The 15,229-nt window shown below is 40.1% G+C and overlaps 1 pseudogene; it reads left to right on the top strand.

Moving 5' to 3' along the window:
- Window positions 1-12,533: 12,533 nt before the first annotated feature.
- On the top strand, window positions 12,534-12,993 carry LOC148164812 (chromatin accessibility complex protein 1 pseudogene; annotated as a pseudogene).
- The last annotated feature ends 2,236 nt before the right edge of the window (window positions 12,994-15,229 follow it).

Here is a 15,229-nt window from a genome sequence, read left to right as displayed (position 1 = left end):
GACCACTTCCCTCCTTCTCACTTCCTATAGTTAATGTCTTTCCCTCCAGCCTTTACCTTTCATCCAAGCATGGAAATAATCCCTTCTCATTCACTGCCACCACGATGCTGATACTGTTGTATATTAATAAACTTTCATCCAAGTTTTAAGTTCTCAAGTATTGTTATATTTATGAATATATTTCTCATTTGCAAAGTCATTCACTGCTAATTCATAATCATTATCAGAAAAATACTTATGGTTGTTATTGACCTTGAACTAGAATTTTTGCTCAGAGACTCAATTATAATAGATTAATTTTCACCCCATGCCTGCTCTGTGGTGTTACTTTGGTAGCATTACTCCCTTCCCTTTCATAATGAGGAACAGAAAAAGCCTAAGACATAAGCTCAAGTCATAAAAATCCACTTTGTAGTAAAAATAATAACCCAATCCATGGTTCCCTTCATTAGATGGACTTCAGTGCAACTATGCTATTCATTTATGTAACAAATATTTATTGAAGGCCTACAAAGTGCTGGATACTATGCCAGGTTTTAGGAATAATGGTATCAAAAGTCATGATTCCTCCCCCCCACACACACAAGGACAAGTCCAGTGAATATATTCATAGAAAAATAAAGCTGGAAAGGACCTTGGAAATCATACAATAAAAGCCCTTCATTTTGCCAATAAAGCCCACAGAAATGAAATCACTTGCTAAAGGCCAAATTGGTGGCTAAGCCAGATTTCATTATGAAGGATTTAACTTCTTTGATGTTGTAAAACTGCATTTATATGACCTCCAAGTTGCACAAAGTCATCTTTCTAGATCTCTTTCATGCGTATACATGGAACATGAGCCAAAAAATCTCTAGTAGTAGTAGTAAAAACAACAGACACTGACATGTACTGAGAGTTTGAGCACTTTTAATGCATTAACTCATCCAATCATCACAGCTCTTCAGGGTAGATATTATTATCATCTGCACTTATAGACGAAGAAACTGAAGTTCAGAGAGGCAAAGTAATTTGCCAAGGTGCGTCAAAGATAGCAGTCCTCAGAGGTCTCACTCAAACTTCCTCAGGTCTTCCTTATGATGAAATCAATGCTCCAACCTCTACACAAACATTATACAAAAAATAAGTTAATGAAAGATTTCTCTGAACTTCTGATCAGGATATGGAAAATGTGTAGTGTAATTGAAAAAGAAGAAAGATACCAGAGATGACACAGTAGAACCCGCTTTGTAACAAGCTCCCAGCCTCTTTGGAAGGTTGACAACCATGACATTTCTGTAGGTATTTGGGTAGCTCTGGAGTTTGATAAATACATTTTGACACTCATAATTTTTTTGTACTTTGTTAATTAATATGTTGTTAGACCATCTGAAAGTAGATTTCAATGGTTTTTTTAGTTCTTCAGAATGAGCACAAAGATCTACATGATTCCTTCATAAATGATTCACTCATTCTACAAATTTTTATTGAATGCATACTATGTATTAAGTAGTGCCTGTAGTGCTTGGAATGTATTGGTGAACAAAATCAACATGATCCCTATTCACATGATTATGGTTAAGCAGTAAGTAATGACTTAGTCTCTCCTTCCAGTGAAAGCGTTATTGGCTCCTTCTCTTCCGTCTACAAACAAACTCTGGTTTTCCTCCGCCTGAAATGGCTACTCTTCCTGCCCTATCTATTCACCACTCCCAAAAACATGGTTTCCTTGAGATCTCTTCTTACTCAACTTCAAACCTCTTCCCACTTTTGCCTCCAAACATTCTGCTGAGCTGTTCTTTCAATGACCTTTTTGTTATAAGAGTAAACTGGGCTGGGGGTGCCTGGGTGGCTCAGTCGTTAAGCATCTGCCTTCGGCTCAGGTCATGATCCCAGGGTCCTGGGATCGAGTCCCACATCAGGCTCCCTGCTCTGCGAGAATCCTGCTTCTCCCTCTCCCACTCCCCCTGCTTGTGTTCCTGCTCTCACTATCTCTGTCAAATAAATAAATAAAATCTTAAAAAAAAAAAAAAGAGTAAACTGGGCAAAGGAGAATATGGTAGACTGAATAAGGTCCCGCCAAAAATATCCAGGTCCTCATCACTGGCACCTGTGACTGCTTACCCTACATGGTAACAAGAAATTTGCAGATGTGATTAAAGGATCTTGAGATAGGGTAATTATCCTGGGTTATCCAGATCAGCCCTAAACATAATAAGTACTGTTTTAAGAGGGAGACATAGGGAGATCTGAAGATGGAAGAGAAGAAGGCAATGTGAAAATGGAACAAAGAGAGAGATTTGAAGACACCACACCAATGACCTTAAAGACAGAGGTAGGGACCATGAGGCAAAGAATGTAGCTCTAGAAGCTGGAAAAAACAGATTCCCTCCTAGAGCCCCTGGAGGGAACATGGCCCTGCTGACACCTTGTTTCAGCCCCATGAAAACCATCTCAGATTTCTGACTTCCAGAACAGTAAGAGAACAAATGTGTGTTCTTTTAGGCTACCAAGTTTGTGGTAATTTTTTTTACAGCAGCATAGGAAACTAACACAGAGGGTGGGTCCGAGAGTCTTCACCCAAATCTGTGGTCTCTTGGTCTTCCTGATCACACAGCTAGATGATGTTTCTCAGATCCCTTTCAGTTTCTCTTCCTCTGCTTTGTTAAAACTCTCTACAGACCTTGATAAAGATGTCATATGTCTTGAAATTCTCTCTCTTGTGGATTCCTTGATTTTTCACTACTCTGCTTACTCGCTTATCTCTAGAACCACATGATCTCTGCCTCCTCCGACAAGCTCCTCATCCCTCCCTTTCTCCATGGTTTCTGCTCCATTCTTTGTACATCTCCCCCTTGACAATCTCATCCTCTCTGAGAGTTTTACCTATAACAATGATGTGCATAATAACCAACTATGGACCCAGTCCTAGACTTTCGCTTGTCCAGCTAACCTATCTGAGCCTACCCCTATCTGACTGACAGAAATTCACATTTATATTTATTGAAAAAAATCAACTCTCTCCTTCTTCCCTATGTTTCTACCTGGCACCATCATTCTCTCAGTCAGCTGGAATCAAGACTTAGAGTCCTCTTTCTGGAAGGATGAGGCTTTGCATTAATTTTTGATATAATATCTGTTATAGTCATTCAATATAGTCATTAAATCAGTATTTACTGAATGTTTACCATATTCCAGGTAACCTACTGGGCTACAGATACACTGACGTACTGAATAAAGTTATTTGCCCTTATAGAAGTTACATTTTAGTAAAGAGGGCACACCATAAACAAATTAACAAGTCAATATGTATGATTGGTGGTGCCAAGTACCACAGAGAGATATAAGCAAGGAAGAAGATATGGCAGAGCCTGCTAACTGTTTTCCTGTATTGATATTCCAGAATAATATTTCCCAGCCTCCCTTGCAGTTAGATTTATCCATGTGACTAAATGCTAGTAAACAGAATGTGAACAGAAGTATGATTTGTGATTTTTAGGCCAAAGCTTTTAAAAACAGATGTATCCTTATATTTGCTGCAGGTTTTCTATATATAGATCCTCTTGAAGGGATCCAGAATATACGATTGTGCATGATTATTTTGGGCTGATGACATTTTAGAATCAACAGACGCAGGAAGAATTTTTTTTTTTCTTTTTCTTTTTCTTTTTTTTCCTGAGCTCCTCTTAGGGCTTAACAGCCTAAAAGCAGAGTCTCCTGAAAGAAGTCAACTGTCATAAAGCATTTCCCCAGGAATTTTGCAACCAGGGAAGTTTAACTCCCATCACCAAGCATAAGAAAGTAGCACTGAGATAAGAAATTGCCTAGGTAGGCAATTATCACAGAACTATCATATCTCCCATCTATTCTCCAAAAGGCCTATTTATCGTTCCTAAAAGTCATTTGTTTTCTCACGCCCTTCCCCTATCAAGATGGGATATAAGCCCCAAATTCTTACCATCATTTTGAACTACATTTTCTATGAACTTCTATTTATATGGATACATGGATAACTTTGTTTTTTTCTCTTCCTGATCTTTCATCAGTTTAATTTGCAAGCCCTCAATTACTTAAACTAAGGGAGTAGAAGAAAAGTTTTTCCTCAACACTCTACCAAGATTCTTGCTCCTGTTTGCTGATTGAATCTATCATACACGTGTGTTAAATTTTATTAGGCACATTTTCTACATCTATTGAGATAACCACATGTAATTCATTACATTAATTTAACCTATTTTTAAGAGATTTTTCTGGGTAGGTCATTATTTAGTGGATGTTTATCTACCTTTGCATTTTAAGAACAGAACCTAGTAGGTCATTATACCAGAAGCTACTAATTGTCCATCAAAATTCATTTATTGATCTCTCCCCTATTCATTGTAATAGAGTTGAAACTGAATGTGGTGACTGAATTATAAACTGCAGAGTCTGGTAAATGTTTGGCAACTGGCCTTTGCATTGGGGGGAGCCCTGATTTGTAGCATTTGTAGTTTCTTTGCTGTATTTACACTACAGCAAATTTCAAGCTACCAGTGTGATATCAATAAATACAGAATTGGAAGAGATTTTTCCAGCACCCCACTGTCTAGAGACCACATTTTCTAGACCACCTTGCAGTTGGATGCAGTTAGATGTAACTGACTGGGTGACTAGGTTCTTACCAGTAAAATGAGAAGGAAACTAACATGTGTAACTCCTTTTACCTCAAGATAGTAATCGGATATGTCCATCTTCTTTTTTACCTCTTCTGTGACCCACAACCCATGGTGACTCATTTTGTAAACCACATAGATGATATTGATGTTTCAGTAAAAATATGGTCCCATCATCAACACCCAGAATTTTTTTTAAGAGGCAAATTCTCGGGCCCCACTCATAACCTACAAAATCAAAAAGTCTGAGGGGGTACCCAGCAGGCTGAATTTTTTTAAAGCTCTCTAGGTCATTCCAATTTGCACTAATGTTCGAAACGTACTGCCTAAGAGATAATGAAGCAACACCATCGATGAAACACTGATAGAATACGTGACATGGCTAACTAACCTGGAGCACTACCCTGCATCATTCACATAAAACAGGAACAAGTCTCAGTGCTCTGTAAATCACTGAGGCCTTCTTTGTCTAATGGTTTAACTTCACTTTAATTAATACAGCTCTGATTTTTTTATTAGCACTGAATTTAATGTAATAATAGCTTATTTAGGATTTCATTTACTAAGATTTCACTTAGGATTTTTGCATTTACATTCATGATTGAGGCTGATGTATATTTTTCCTTTTTACCAGCCCTAGTCCAGTTTTCACATTAAGGTTATACTGGCCTTGGTAGATTCTTTTTTTTTTTTTTCTTTCTCACTCTCTAGGCATTCCACTCCCTGTGCAGGACACCTCCCTGTGTCTCCACCTCTTACCACAGTGGGGTGGGGTCTTTGCTCTGTGACTAGATGTGAATTGGACAGATCTTGTCACCTGCCGGTGGCCATCTTGCTTCAGTTGCTGGGATGGGCCCAGGCCACCACTGTGGCTTTCCAACTCCGGGGTCCCCTGCTTGCCCTAAGCTGACAGTAGCTGGGAGCACTCTTCTTGTGAGAAACATTTTAATAACTTTAAATTGAACAATCATAATTCCCCATAGCAACCATGATTTAGAAATATCAGTAGTTAACTGTACATGTATCTGTATACACACACACCTGATTCTCCTTAACTATCACCAAACTTTTTTTTTTTTTTAAGAGAGGGAGAAAGAGAACGGGAAGGGGGTGGAGGGGCAGAGGGAGAGGGAGAGAGAGAATCTTAAGTAGGCTCCATGTCCAGCACAGAGCCTGATGTGGGGCTCGATCTCATAATCCTGAGATCATGACCTGAGCTGAAGTCAAGAGTTGGATGCCTAACCGACTGAGCCACCCAGGAGCCCCAAATTTAGAGACTTTTACACTAAGGCAGCAGAACATGCTTAATCTTGAGATGTTTGCCCTATCTAGCTCCTTCCTTATAGTGCCTCTGTATTTCTAACATTTTATTCCTTATCTTACCTGAGAGAGATTATGACCAGTTCAGCATTTTGGATTTCACAAAATTCTTACAAAATACAGTGCATTCTTACTTTTCCATATGAATGGACAGACTGAGAAATCAAGGCTCACCAATTTTTCTTCCTACATCTTGAACCTAGCCTCTGTCTCCTATATTCAGGCATTTCCTGAGCCAGTCTCTTCTGTAATCTGTCCATCTTTGGCCTTCCCACTGCCGAGACTATTGGGATGCTCTGCAAAACAGGCCTTCTTTCTCCATTTTATTCTCTCTGCAAATGATGTTACATTCTGCTCTCCTAGTCCCAACCATAGGCCTAATATACATACTATTACAATTGCTGCTAATACTGGAAAGTCCCCACATTAACATACACCTGAAGAACACATTCTCAGTGTCAAATCCAGGGTCCTCCGCTGTCTAGTGTATGTTTTAAATCTAAATACATGGCAGTCCAAAAGGATGCTTTCCCATGTCATGGCTTTCACCCTGCCTTGCTGCTCACCTACAATGTCCTTGCCCACCACTGTTGATATGTATCAAAGTTCTACCTGTCCTTTGAAACCCACGTCAAATGCTCTGCCTGACATGAGTCTTTTATAAATGTTCCAGCTGATAGTTGTTTCAACTCCTGAAATCCTGTAACATTTTCTCTCTCTTTTGGCAGTTCTTAATTCTTTACTTTGGATTTTGGCTCTGTGTCACCTCTGCTTTTGTACACCCAATTTGGGTCTCATTATGGTTACACCAGGCTTACGGGAAGTGCTCAATAACTGAGTGTGTAACTCATGTATTTTTTTGGTGAAGTGAGGGGAAAAATATCACCACCACTAACCACCACTGTGGTTTGCTTAGTCATATGGGGGACTCTACCTAAGAATTTGATCTAGGATGTGTTTTTATGAAATTCAAATTTCATAACTTCTGGCAGTTCTTTATGCCACTAAAGATCTCAAGGTTAATAATCAATTTAGTTAAATTTAGCATAGCACATCAGTGAGTTTTTAGATATGCAAATAATGGCTATTATTGAAAGAATTTTTACCTAAGGCTGATTTTTAATGGATCTCCGTGACTCAAAATATTTCTATCTTACTTTTACTGTTTAGGGGTCCAGCAGAGTGAAATTTTCCAGCTTTCTAAGGTGTTTGATTTCTGGGCTTTCTCCATTCCCTTCAATCTCTCCATCCAAACCAGCCATCTTTCCTGGGCTCATCTCTTCCTTGCAACGTTTTTGCTGGTGGCAGCCAATTACAACCAATACACACTCCTAACAAATTACTTCTCAGTCTTGTACCCTGGAGCTAGAGTCTGGGTAGTGACAAGATCTGATGTCAAGTTTTCTCAGCCTCAGAATTTACCAAAAACATTGTCATTGCATAAGACAGAATTCCAGTGTTTCTGTTTCTGATATTTAACTGCTAAGCCAATGTCACACATTTTAAGTTCCTGTTACAACAGCACACCACTTAACTAATACAGGAATTAGTACTGTGAAATCAACACTAGCTATGCTAGCCTACAAATTCCAAAATCTCACAATAAATGCTTCTTACTCACATAAAATCCAGTTGTCACCAGGAGAGAAATCCACTCCATGTAGTCATGCAGGGACCCAGACAGACAGAGGCTCTGCCATCTTCCAAACAGCACAGTTTCCAAGTTTCCAAGGTGGCCCTGGATGTTGCCATTCCCTGGAATATGGGGGAAGAAAATGTAGAGAACCATACAGAAGATTTTATGGACCAGGCCTGGAAATTAAATATATAAATATAATACACACACACATACACACACACACACACACACACACAACTTCTCTCTGTATAGTCTATCAACCAGAACTCAATTACCTGGCCATAACTAACTCCTTGGCAGACTTAGAAATGTTACCTGGCCATAACTAACTCCTTGGCAGACTTAGAAATGTATTCTTGCCATGACCCAGAAGGAAGAGAAGCCAGATTCACTGAATCCATCACTTGTTTCATTCAAGTGGTGATTTGTGGACTTGTAAGAAAATGTACAACTTAGTGACTTGAGAAGCAATGTCTTAAAATGGAAAAAGCTTGGTCTTGGACATCAAACAGATCTAGGCTTAGCTCTAGGCTCAGCCACTCATTACATATGTGACCTTAATTGATTTTATTAACCTCTCTGTGACTGATTTCCTCACCTGTAAAATAGAGCTAAAGTACCTACTTCATATAGGACTATGAAGAAAAGCAAGTGAAGTAATATATTTAAGAACTTAAAGTACCTGCCAAAAATGTTAGTATTTATATAAAAATTATTGAAAGAATTTTGCTGAGAAATCAGAAGTATAACCTGATATTAGTTTTACTTTCCTTATTCAAACAAAAAAAAATCAACTTCGAGCTGATATTTGTGAAACTTCTAATTGTCAAATAATTCCTTCCCACTATGAAGAAATATTAAGCCTCCAAAGTCAGTTAAAAGGAATCTGAAAGAGCTTATATAAAGATAAATGTTGCTTCACAGATGTTCCAAGCAGAACAACACAAAGCACTAGAAAACATCTGCATAGGGGTCAGACTTTGTACCTCGGCAGTGGCGTACCCCAAAGGGAGCAAGCCAGTTTCTTCTTGAGCAGAAATGGCAGGGTTTGGTATCTTGCTTATGTCAAGACAAGATTGCTTTCAGAATCTAAATGTAAAACATTTTCCACCTTCCATTTGCAAATAGAAAATTGCTCCCTGTGATCAAGAACAAGCCCCAAACAATGCATTCAGTGTGACTAAAGCTTTGGGTATCTCCATGAATCTCTCTCTCTCTCTCTCTCTCTCTCTCTCAAACACACACACACACACACAAGGTTCATGGCACAAAATCTGCCTGTGACCACATCCTGCCCAGGAATGTCACTGCCTCTTCACACTAAAGCAATAGGCCATCAATATTTTTCCTACTCGTTTTGACACATTTCACCCAAAAATCCTCATTTTGTTAAACATATCCCTGAAAAATCCAAACTCCAAAATGCTAGAAAGTTTTAAGCAATCAAAAAGAATGTGATATATATGGTGGGGGGGGAGGGGCAGGAAAAAACAGTAAGTGAACTTCCTGGAAAATAAATCCAAATTATTGATTTAAAAGTGTACTCATTTGCAGGGTGCCTGAGTGGCACAGTCAGTTAAGCATCCGACTCAATTTTGGCTCAGGTTAGGATCTTGGGGTCATGAGACCAAGCCCCACATCAGGCTCTATGTAGGCTCAAGGGGTAGTCTGCTTGAGTCTCTCTCTCTCTCCTTCTCCCTCTGTCCCTCCCCCCAACCTCAAATAAATAAATAAATCTTTATTTTTTTTAAGATTTTTTATTTATTCATTTGAGACACAGAGATACAGAGGGAGAGAGGGAGAACATGAGCAGGGGGAGAAGCCGACTCCCCGCTGAGCAGGGAGCCCAACGTGGGGCTCGATCCCAGGATCCTGGGATCATGACCCGAGCCAAAGGCAGATGCTTAAACCATCTGAGCCACCCAGGTGCCCCTAAATAAATAAATCTTTAAAAAAGAATAAAAGTATACTCATTTGGAATGTGGAATTACATGCATTCCAGATGTTGTTGTTATGCCCCCATTTCATTATTCATATTGAGATATTAGGAAGATCATTTTCCAGAACCCACTGTATCTCTCTTCTGTCTGTAGTCTGAGCCCACATTTAAGTCTTGATTTTTCTTAAGAATGTTGTCTCATGCCCAGATGCTTGCTTTATTCCATTCTTAGAAGTAGAGATAAAGAAGGGTGCTTAGGCATAAGGGAGGCAGAAGATGTGGTAGTATTTGCTTTCTTTCTCTATTTTGATGGTGATGTTGACATGAGGTTTCTAAATTTATGCAACTACTATTTTGACTCATGAAAATCATAGTTTTTTGCCTGCCTCCTGCTTCCTTCTCATTGTTCTAAGAATCAAAGTTTGAGGGATAATTGAGATTATCTACTAACAATAACTAACTGTCCTTGAATAATCTTAAAATATCAAATGTCTACATGCAAAGTTAAGGACTGATATCTAAGCAGTGTCCTGGCCCGATTGGGAAATGAGCCCCAAGTGGAAGTGAACACAATCATGACAGAACTGAGAAGCGAGATATCCTGTCATTTGTCCTCATTATGGGCATCTGGTTTTTTGCAGAGGAATCCCACACATTCACTTTGGTTGGTTTCAACAAATATATAAGAAAAAATAGTCTCTCATCCTAACACCCAAAGCAGTCGGGCACTAGTACACAGATAAGTAGATACAGAAGAGAGGAAATCTTAGGAAGTAATATGGTGTGTAAGCAAACTGTATTTTCCAAAGATGACCATAATTTCTCCATCCCACATGCTCTTCTTACCAGGTGTTATGGACTGAATGTTTGTGTCCCCCCAAAATTCACATGTTAAAGCCCTAATCCTTAATGTGATGGTGTTAGGAAATGGGAACTTTGGGAGCTAATTAGGTTTGGATGAAGCTATGAGGGTAGAGCCCCATGATGGGATTAGTGCCTTTATAAGAAGAGGAAGAGACACCAGAGCTTTCTCTCTCTGCCACATGGGAACCCAGCAAGATGGTGGCCACCTGCAAGGCAGGAACAGTATGCTTACCAAGAGCCTGCTGATATCATCCACCAGTATAACTCTTATCCCTGCCTAACGGTCTCTGGGCAAAAGGAACCCAACAAACAAAACATAGTTTAGACACCAGTGGAAATCTTACTGAGTGCCCCTTGGTAGTAAGCATTCCTCTTCTGAGAACCAAGATCTCTAGGAGCACCTGGCTGGCTCAGTTGGTAGAGCATCCGACTCTTGATCTCAGGGTGGTGAGTCCAGCTCCACACTGGATGTACAGAGTACTTTTAAAAAAATCACTATACCTGCACAGCCTATAATTATGGAAGCAGGAAATGCAAAATTTTCAAGTGAATTGGGAATGGTGAGACCACTCCTACTTCCACCCCATGATTCTGACTCATATATTATGCTTTCTGGGGGCATGGTACCAGATAATTGTCTTTATTTAGGGTATATAGCATATCCTGGAAAATGGTGCCCTATCCTCTAAAGGAGTCATCTCCAAGTAGGCACCTCAACTGTGTCTCTAAGAGACCATTCTGTGACTCTATTAGGTAAAAAGCTTCTAGATGACACAGTATGTGATATGGCCAGTGGATTTCATGGTCATAAGCCCACTTCCATACCTCCTTTGCTCTAAATTTGGTCTCTTGGTCTAAGGCAATCTCATGTGGATCCCATGTCAGTGGACTAAATACTCTGTAAGACCCTGGAGAGTAGTGCTGTCTGGAGCTCTGCAGCAAGGAAAGGCAAGCATATACTCAAAATGTGTGTTAATTCCAGTCAAGATGAATCACTGACCCTTCTGGGCTAAAAGTCCAAAGTAGTAAACTTGCAACCTAATGCCTGGTTAATTTTCCTGAGGGTTAACGCCATAGAACAGCCATGTCTCTGTTGCTGGCAGGTTGGGCATTTGGCAAGAGCAGTCAGCCTTGGTAGCCAGGAGCCCATGCTGTTGGGCCCATGCATAGCCTCCATCTCTTCCACAGTGGAGACTCTACTACGGTGTCCAATTTGCTAGAACCAGTAGAGCCAATGACAGAGGCTGACTGACTTTAAATAATCGAAGCATCCTGTCTACTTAGTTAGTCAGTGCCAGGTCTGTGGTTGATGCTCTGTGGTAGGCAAAAACAAGTTTTCATACTTTAGGACTATTCTATTCAACCCATTTACATCCTTCTTCCTTAGTCTTCCTTGTCCCCTGTCCCTCCCAATAATTTTTCCTTTCGGGGCCATTACCAACTAGCCAGATGATTTGTTTATACCCATGAATCCATGTATAGTCTTCCCTTGGACTATCTCCTTCAACACAAAGTGAATGACCACCTGCACAACCCAGGACTTAACCCATTGGGAAGATTTTCCATACTGACATCTATCAAAGTCACTCCTCATTGGGTTGTAGAGTAACATCAGTCCATTTTCAGCTCATACTGACACATAAAACTGACCCAATGGTAAACAGGCTCAGTCTCCATCACCATCTACAATTGCTTCCAAAGGTACACACCAAACAGCTATGGGTCTGAGCTGAAGGAGAGGCATCAGTACAATGAGAGCGGATGGCATTCAGTGGTCTAGGCCATCTACCTGTGAAGCTAACTCATGTCCACTAACCCTTCTCATGCCTAATCTGGGATGGACCACTTCCACCATCTTATAAGAGTACTACTGAGCTCCCCAACCCCCCAAATTCATGACTCAACAGGTGAGAAAACCCAGGACATGAAGATTAGTTCTCGTCACACATGACTTACCACCCAGGGTCAGATACTCTATCTCTACCAGATCCAACCAGAAAGCAGGAACTGCTTTCTGAATGGTATAAATCTGTGCTACAGATGAAATGGACTTGCTTTAGAACTGCATTGTCCAGTACAGTAGCCAATGACCACATGAGACTATTTATGATTAAATTTAAGTTAATTAAAATTAAGTAAAATGAGCCCACACCCTCCATGCTGGTCTCACACGCTCACCGCAGGTCCCAGCGGACCTCATGCGGGAGGTAGAGAAAATGGAGGAGGCGGTTGCCACAGAGACAAGTGCGGGGAGCAGCGACACATGTCCCACATCCGAGTCATCATGAAGAGCTCCCTCCTCCCGCCCCCCAGGTGTTCACCATCAACCAGGAGGTGCAGGGTGTCCATGGCCAAGGCTGTGGAACTCTTTGTTCAATATCTAGCCACCTATTCCTAGAGACATGGCAGTGAAAAAGAAAAGGAAGCACTCAATGACTTGTGAAATACTGCAGAGGAATCGGAAACTTTTTATTTTCTTGCAGATTTATTACCCAAGATGATTTTAGCTAGTAAATATCTGAAAAAGCTTAAAGAGGGGAGAAGACAAGGAAGAGAATGACAGCAATGATGAAAGTGATGGGGAGGAAGTAGAATCCTAAACCAAAAAGGAGGCACTTTAAAAATCAGCCTGCTGAGGACCCTCCCGGATTGGCACCATTGCTTTGAAGTAAACACAGCACTGTGCGACTTTAGGCTCCTCGGTTTTCAGAGACTTGAAATACATTGTGTTCCTTCCTGGCTGAGAGCAAGCACCTGATATGCCCACACCGTAAATGGCCAGAAGGAAAGTAACCTAGACAGCAGCCTCTCTCTGACGAGCCCATGCTGCAGTTGGCAGTACCAAGAAATTTGCCTCTACAGTCAGGCAGGCACTACCAGATGATCTGCTGCAGCTGCAAAAGCTCTAAAGGCAAAAACAATGTTGCTTAACTGTTTAATTTACAGACAGATTTTTGAAGAGGCGCTAAATACCAGTGTGTAAATTCATAGATTATATCTGGAAATTAGCTCTTGTTAAACAACTAGATCTAGTTTGAGCTAAATATGTAGCTTATGGGTAGTATGTTACATTTTAATTTTCCTCTTTCAAGAAAACTTGACTATTTTGTCCAAATACTCACTGCATGTTTTTAACTGTAAAGAAATACTTTTTTTCTTTTTTTTTATTACAAGCAGTACGTGTTTTTACAGCAAATGCCTTACGGAACAAGTTTTCGAGCCCTCTTTTGTTCTAATGCCTTGCTTATTACCTGAAACTTTTGTGAAATTTAAAAATAACTATTTCTAACATTTTTATTCCCAGAAAAGAAGTGCCAGTTAATTAAACCAAATACAAAAAGAAGTATTACCTCTGCATAAGCATATTTTTCTTAAAAACATTGTTAAAATTTTGTATATGGAAGATCTCTCATTTTACTGTCCCTTTGTTTATGACCAAAGTCCTTTTTTTTACTGTTCATGAGAGAAAACTTACCATAAGCCCTATTTTTTTTTCTCATAGAGTAAATTTTTGGCTGTCTTGTCAGTCACTTTTTTAAAAGATTGAGTTATAATTTACATCCAGTAAAATCATCCTCTAATGTCTGACCTGTTGGTCGTGTAAGTGATCAATATACAGGACAGTTCCATCACCCCAAATATTCCCCTGTACCCTCTGGAGCCCCTTTCCTTAGCCCCAGGCAACCACTCATGTTTTCTGTTCCTCTTGTTTTAAAATCCCCCAAAATTAAATTAAGTAAAATGTCAGATAGGTAGGTAGATAGGTAGATAGGCAGACAGACAGACAGACGAAATAACGCAAGCCATACTTCAAGTGCTTGGCAGTATATGTGGCTAGTAGCTATTATATTGCATAGAACACTTCAACAATGCAGTCTGCTGTTCTAGAACCCTGGAGTTCCACATAGTAACTCTTCTTTGGAGCTTGCTATAAACTCTATATAGTGTCCTTTCCCACGACAGATACCTTAGTACTATAGGATCTGCCAGGTTGTATGGTCTAGGTGCAGGACTGTTTGCTTCATAACCTAGACCTCCTGCAGACTCCTATATTTAAAACTGTCAGTTCATGTTCTTTACTAAAGGCAATGGAGCAGCATTCTCAAATATGGAATGTATTGCCTTCAGAAGTCAAAGAGGTTTTCCAAGCATTGTGCTTGGAAAATAGTAGTGGGAGGTGTGAGAATATGCCTTATTTTGGAATTAGATGTTATAGTATGCCCCCTAACTCCAGACCCCTACCAATTTCATTGAGAGCCCCTGAATTTTCATAGGTTTATCACCTACCCTCTGGAGCACGTAGGTTTTTCTTCTACCCTCTGGAGTCACTTCTTGCTTATCTGGCCCAGTCACCATATCATCAATACAGTGGAAGAATGTGATGTTCTAAAGATGTCCGAATGTTGTGGGTCCCTTCCAACTATAGCATGATTGAAGGTCGAAGAGTGAACATTGACCCTGGGAAAGATCTGAACTAAACGTATACTCTTCTCTGTCTCCTGGGAATGCAAACTGCTTATTGGCTTCCTTTCTAAGAGGGATGGAAAATAATATGTCTGCTCAACAATTGGCTGCATGCCACATGCCAGGGGCTGTGTCGTTCTGTAGGAAGAAAGGAAGGAAGGAAGGAAGAAAGGAGAGAAGGAAGGCGGAAAGAAAGAAACAAACAAACTACATTTAGCAGACAAACTTCATTCAGTGTGAAACCTCTAGTTTCTGTAGGGGTCAGACTAGTGACTAAATGGGGGTTGGGGAGGGAACACCATCCCTGCATTAAGTATGTGAAAGAATGGCATTAATCTTCCCCACAGAACATGGTATTTATTTTGATTTACT

Source organism: Eumetopias jubatus, unplaced genomic scaffold, assembly GCF_037043125.1.
Source record: "Eumetopias jubatus isolate StellerSeaLion01/CBP00866 unplaced genomic scaffold, mEumJub1_p1.0 scaffold_2, whole genome shotgun sequence".
Classification (NCBI taxonomy): Eukaryota; Metazoa; Chordata; class Mammalia; order Carnivora; family Otariidae; genus Eumetopias; species Eumetopias jubatus.
The sequence above is the reverse complement of the archived record's forward strand: the minus strand, read 5'-3'. Positions and strand labels throughout refer to the sequence as shown.